At 32.9% G+C, this 6,972-nt stretch overlaps 1 non-coding gene across 1 annotated transcript; it reads right to left on the reverse strand.

Annotated features, from left to right (window-relative positions):
- Positions 1–6,639: 6,639 nt before the first annotated feature.
- On the reverse strand, positions 6,640–6,746 carry LOC128295953 (small nucleolar RNA R71). The gene has a single exon (XR_008286501.1). It is a non-coding gene; the product is annotated as a small nucleolar RNA R71 (small nucleolar RNA).
- Between the last annotated feature and the right edge of the window lie 226 nt (positions 6,747–6,972).

A 6,972-nucleotide genomic window follows, 5' to 3' on the forward strand; every position in this document is an offset into this window, starting at 1 on the left:
AAATTACTTAACAAAATATATCTATTTAATAACCAAGCTTAACAATCTACCATGAAATTTCAAAAACATATCAAAATCATCCATGGCATAATCTATAATATTTAACAGTTTTACAATTTGACCTCAGGTTAGTTAGATTAAGCTAATACGAGCTCGAAAACATAAAAATCAATAAAAGTGGGATCAAATCACATACCATGCATCAAGAATCAGCTTGGCCGAATGTTATTCCCCACCTATCCATGGCTATTCGGTTATGAAAAGAAAGGATAAAGAAGATGATTATTTTTATTAGGTTTATTTTAGTTTTAATTATTTAATTACTAATGTAACCTTTAAAATTCATGTAATTTACCATGCAACCTATCCATGAATATCCACCAACTTCAAATATGGTATAATTACCATTCAAGTCCATTAATTCATCTTTTCATAGCTATTTGATCCATTCAACTAATAGATTCAACTTTTACAGCTTTTACAATTTAGTCCTTTTTAATTAATTAACTATCTAAACATTAAAATTTCTTAACCAATTTTTAATATGACCCTAATAACACTCCGTAAGTATTTAATAAAATATTTATGGGCTCGGTTTATAGAAATAGGGTCTCAATACCTTATTTTCTAAAAACCACTTGACTTTAAAGATTTACCACTTGATCCTAATTATTCGTTCCAATAACATAAATTATCAAATAAAAATTATAATAATATTATATTTGACTCGTAAATATTAAATTATACTATTTACAGACTCACTCATCGAATTTATGGCCCTGAAACTACTATTTTTGACACCACTGAAAAATGGGTTGTTACATTTGAAGCAAAAGAAACTGAAATACATTAAACTAAAGCTAAAAATGTCTTAAAACCAAGGTATATAGACTAAAAGTGCAAATAAACCTAACCTATAGTGATAACTAACTTAACTAACACTAAAAACATCAAGAACAAGAAGTAAATGTAGAAAAATAAAATTTAAACTAAGGAATAAGAGGAGGAAATAAAAACCCCAGAAAAAGTGCAGAAAAATTGAGAGAGAACCTAGAGAAAACTAAACATAAAACTAAGCTAATGTGTGTGAGTCTCCTCCTAATCTAATTGTGGTTGTTTTAGGCTGTCTTCTGATGAGTTTTTGTTGCCAAAAATGCCCCTAACAAGCCTTGGGTGATTGGTGGATGTCGCATGTGAATGTGTAATACGAATGTGCAAGTATACACGACGAATCAAGTAATAAAATGATGAGTGAGTATCGTCTCCACAGGGATCAGAATTGATTAAAAAATGGTTATGCTATTACTATGAAATTGACTAATTAAAAGTATGAAAAAGAAACAGATGACAAATTGATAAAGAGAATTAATCAATGGATAAATAAAATCAATTATGAATGAAAAATGCTAGGGCAATCGAAATGTTGTGGAAATTCTCAAAGAATAAGTGGGGAGGATTTATACTGTTGAATAATAAAGGTTGGAATTACTCAGGTTTTATTTCTATATCCTAATAATACCATGGAAAAATCTTGATCTTTCTACTGCTTAAGGATTCACTATTGCAGTCTACTTCTTTCGAGAGCCAGACTTTAAGCTATCATTTTGAGTTTTTGTATGTCTACAGAACTCAAGAATGATATCTAGATTGTTTTTTCTTTCCCTGTACAGATCGTAACTTCTACGTCTAGAGTGTTGCGAATATTCCTTCGAATACTCGCCTATATCAACCGATAATAATCCAATTTATTTAATCTTTTTAGAATTAAATCAGATCTAACAACATACCATACAGTCATCTATGTCTAGAGCTTGCGTGCATGTATTTAAAATAATCACAAATTGAATGAAACAGTAATCTACCCAAAATCAAACCATGGGCATTAAAGATAGTAAAAATTCACCCAAATAATTCCAACCCAATGAGATTTAGCTCATGGATTGGAAATTCAAATCCAAAATAAAACCATTTAACATCATCATTCAAGTTTACGAATCACAAATTTCAAATTAGAAAAGAAAGGTAGAATTGTAAGAAGCTCTCGCTACTCCAGCTTTCACTTTAATACTGAGATTTGATGCAAAACCCAAGGCAGATTTCTCTTCCCCTTTCTTGTATCTATGATTTTTTGCTCTGTAAGCTGCTACCCTCTCTTCTCTTTTCTCTAAAATTTTTCATGAGAATTTGATGCAGAGAAAAACTACTCTCTAATTCCTCTCTCCCCAAAATCATCTTCTCTTCCTTTATTTTCTCTTTCCTCCAGTATAGGGTAGGTCCCTCCATCTCAACACACACATTTGCTTCCTATTTTTTAAGGTGGTTTATCTTGTACAAGTACAGTTGGATGAGAGTGACGTGGACTGAGTGTTGCGTCATCTTCTTGGAATTGTCATGGCATTCTTGTTGATAATCTAACCAACATTTTGCCATAGCACTCTTTCACTACCTTGATTTTCTTTCTCATTTCTCTCTTCTTTTCTTCATCCTGCACCTGTTACCCAAAATAACCAACAATTTTCTTCTCCACTAATAAATAATAACATTTATATCACCATCCAAGCTTTGTTATGAAATGTTCTAAAAATATCCTAAAAATACAAACATATTTATTTAATTACAAACAATTAATTCAATCTAGGGGCTTGAAATATAACTCTTTTCAAATGTTATTAGTGGAACGAGTGGACAAAGACTACCCTTTTTGTCTAATTTTGTCCCCCTGACGAAGGCGATGTCGCGATACCTCTCGAGTAGTGTTGAGCCTTAAGGTCCTCTTTGAAGGGTGGATATCGTGATACCCAAAGAGGATATCATGTCACTTGTAACACCCCTAACCTGTATCCGTCGCTGGAATAGGGTTTCAAAGCATTAACAAAACTTTCAGAACATTTTAAGATAATTCATATAAAATTTCTATTCATTAACCGAGATTATTCATATTTTATCTTAAATGGCCCCTCAAGGCCCAAAACGAGCATTAGAATCAAGTTGGGACTTAACCAGGAACTCTAAGAATTTTTCATGACATTTTAAAAATTTTCCAAGTTACAGGGCTAACACGCTCGTGTGGTCCTGGGACACGCCCATGCTACAAGCCGTGTTCGACCCCGTGTAACTCTTTGACTTGTTCACACGGCCATGCCATACGCCCGTGTGCTAGGCTGTGTGGTTAATTAATTCATTTCGAAATTAGGTGCAGGTTTCACATGGCCAAGACACACGCTCGTGTCTTTGCCCGTGTCCTCAATTCTGAGCATTCTGTTTCTCAAAATTAGGGAGCAGGGGACACACGGCCTAACTACACGTGCATGTATCCGATAATATGGCACATACGGTCTAGACACAAGCCCGTGTGTCTGCCCGTGTGGAAAAATTAAAGTCATTCCTAGCATCATTTCTCACCCAAAATCACACCCATAATTTGCACTTGAATCACATATCCAAATACCAACCATTTCAAGCATTCAAATTAAGCAAATTCTATCTTTCATCATGGTATATCATTTCATGCATACGTGTCTATAATCTCACCTTAGTTAAGCCCTCAAGTAAGACATAATTTGATCAACTACTTGACATATATGTAGCTACCATAGTTTGACATTACAAGTATATTAAAACAAGCCAATACTAGTAATTCCAATGGCTAGATTACAAGCATCATTTACATTTACATGCCATTATAACCACAATTGATTTACCATAGTGTATTGATATGGGTCGATGGATAGTGTGAGTGATCTCTGCCAAGCTTCCAATCCAACAACCTTCCCATTTACTATAAAACAGGGAAATAATACTAAGCATAAAATGCTTAGTAAGTTCGTATGACATGGTACTTAACTTACCATTTATTCTATTTTAAGGTAACTATGTAAGGCATATTCATTCAATTTGACCTTAAGCCCTACACATATCCTCATTGCTCTTGTTAGTCATGTATTTCATAATAACATTAGAAACATGTATGGGTTCAATAACAATCAAGTTCCCATCCACATATGCTTTCTACAACATGTATAATTCATATTACTATATCTCAAGTATATTTTCATATAACACATCTCGAGTTCAGATTATTTCATACCAAAACTTTACACATTTTACTCAAAATAGCAATGTCACACGAGTAGTAGTACAATTAAAGTGTAAAAGTCTATAACCAAGGACGAACATATTCATCAAAAGAATCCCATGAACAATTATCACCATCTCATGTTTTCATATGTCAATTGTCATATAGCATCATTTTCATGGATTTCAGACAACTACGTGTAATAACTCATTTCTTATTCATGTCCTTTCATGTCAAGATTTTTGCCCGTTGAATTTGTTTAGAACATCAATGGATACACATGTAGTACACCCAAGGTGTACAAATCAGAATCCATCAATTCATGTTCAGTGATACCTATAAGATACTATTTCAGAGAATACACTCTCGAGCCACGCATATATACAACAGGATTACCAGTTCAGGCTAAACCGAATCCATAACATATGTTCGAGAGGACTTATATCAGGATTACCCATCCGGGCTAAATTTTTTCTGTTATGAGGTCAATAAGATTACTCATCTAAGCTAAATCTTGCCAGCAACAAATACAGGATCTCATTCATTTCGAGAAATCACATATCCATCGAATTTTCCATTTGTTCAAACAGAATTTAGCATGTATCAAGCATTATCAAGCATGTGGTCGATCTCATTTATTTATGCATTTATGCAATTCAAAAGTTCACATTCAACTCAAGTATAAAATTTACATTTTTATCATTTATTATTTGTCAGGCATTATAATTGATCGGGCACTTTCATTTATCGGGCTTTAACGAGTATATCATCATTTCACATATTTATGGCATTTATACAATTTACAAACACAACATTTAATTCAAGCATAAAAACATATACAATTTAGTTACACGAACTTACCTTGACAAATGTTCGTGTACATAAATCTAGTAATTCGACATTTTCCTTTTTTCCTCGTTATAACTCTGAATTTGGTCCATCCAGATCTATACAAGTAAATTTAACGTCAATTTATCACATTTCACATCTTAGGCAAAATTATCATTTTGCCCCTAACTTTTCCATAAATTTCAATTTTGTCCCTAGGCTAGGAAAATAAAATTTGTTCAATTTTCTCCCTATTCCAAGCCTAACCAAAATCCCATTACAAAATTGACAGCACATGTATTCATAAAAATTCAACATTTTTCTTCAATTTCACAACTTAATTATTTAAACGGATTGAAATTGTAATTAATGGACACAGTACTTAATCAGTGCATGTTTAATCATCTAAGGTAGCTGAGGGTTAAACTAGCAACAGTATCTAACGATACATTTTCCTTGCATAACTTCCAAGATCATTGTGATTAAACTATTTCAAGGTAGGGATACTTTGTTATCTTACGTGGTCTTTTATGTGCTTATTAGATTTAATTAATCGTTTGAATTGAAATAGGGATATGTACAAGAGATCATTTCAATTTAAAAAGTATGTACGTGTAATAACATATTTGCCTATTAAAGATTTGTTTAATTGGTTGAATTGACATAGGGATATAGTCAAGAGATGAATGGATTTTGGTAGGTGAGTATGTTCATAAGTTAGAAAATTACCAAGTTGCCATGAATTTATTCGTAACAATATAAACATGAGTTTAATAATTCCAAGTTAAGAAATGTAATTGATCTAACACAATTATGTCATCTTGATTAAACTCATATTTTGAAATCGTGCATTTGAGATTTATTGAATTAGTTTAAAATCTTAGTTTTTAATCACCCTCTTCAAACAAAATATTTTTCTTCACCAAAGTGTTTTAAATAGCATTCATAAATAATTCTTTTCATAGTCCCTGTGGGTACAATAACTAGACATTTACTTTTCACCTTATTACTTGTTGTAATTGTGTACACTTGCACATTTCTGTCGTTCCAAGTTTTTGGCACCGTTGCCTGGGATTGTTTTAAAAGACATTTTTGTTGAAATTGTTAATTTTGCATTTTGGTCCACTTTTTTTGTTAAATTTTAATTTCATTTTTTATTTTTTATTTATTTTAGGTGTTTATGAGGATTTATTAAATCATTTACTTACTCCTCGTAAACCCTGAAATTGAAAGGACTTTCTGACAAAGGAGAAGACAAGCGAACCAAAGAAGGACCGAAGATATGAATTTCGAAAATCCAAACTAAAATCCAGGAGGAACATTTGCTTATAGTACTCACAATCCGATCATTGTTGCTGATGATAGAAACTATGCCATTCAACAATATGCCATTCTTCTATTCAACGAGCTCAATCCGGGTATTAGGAGACCCAAAATCGAGGCACAACAATTTGAGCTGAAGCCGATCTTGTTCCAAATGTTGCAAAATATTGGTCAATTTAGTGGGATTCCTATTGAAGATCCATATCTTCATCTTTGGCTATTCATGAAAGTGAGTGACTCATTTAAACCAGTCAGGGTGACCAAGGATGCCTTGAGACTGAGATTATTTTCATACTCCTTAAGAGATAGAGCACAAGCGTGGTTGAACTCCCTACCATCTGGTTCCATAACTACATGGCAAGAGTTGGTTGAACGTTTCTTAATTGAAATATTTCTCTCCATCTTTAACCGCCAAGATCCAAAATAAAATCACTTCATTTTAGCAACTTGATAAAGAATCTTTATATGAGGCATGGGAGCGATTCCAGGAGTTATTATGAAAGTGCCCTCATCACGGCATTCCTTGTTGCATTCAAATGGAGTCTTTCTATATTGATATCAATATTCATACTAGAATGATGGTGGATGCTTCAGCAAATGGAGCCATTCTTTCTAAGTCTTATAACGATGCTTACGATATTATTGAAAGAATTTCGAGCAATAACTATCAATGGCCAACCAATCGAGCAGCCTCAAAAAGATGAGCAACAGGAATACATAAAGCAGACACACTTGCTTCTTTGGCA

The sequence above is a fragment of the Gossypium arboreum genome, chromosome 7 (genome assembly GCF_025698485.1).
Source record: "Gossypium arboreum isolate Shixiya-1 chromosome 7, ASM2569848v2, whole genome shotgun sequence".
In the NCBI taxonomy this organism is placed as follows: domain Eukaryota; kingdom Viridiplantae; phylum Streptophyta; class Magnoliopsida; order Malvales; family Malvaceae; genus Gossypium; species Gossypium arboreum.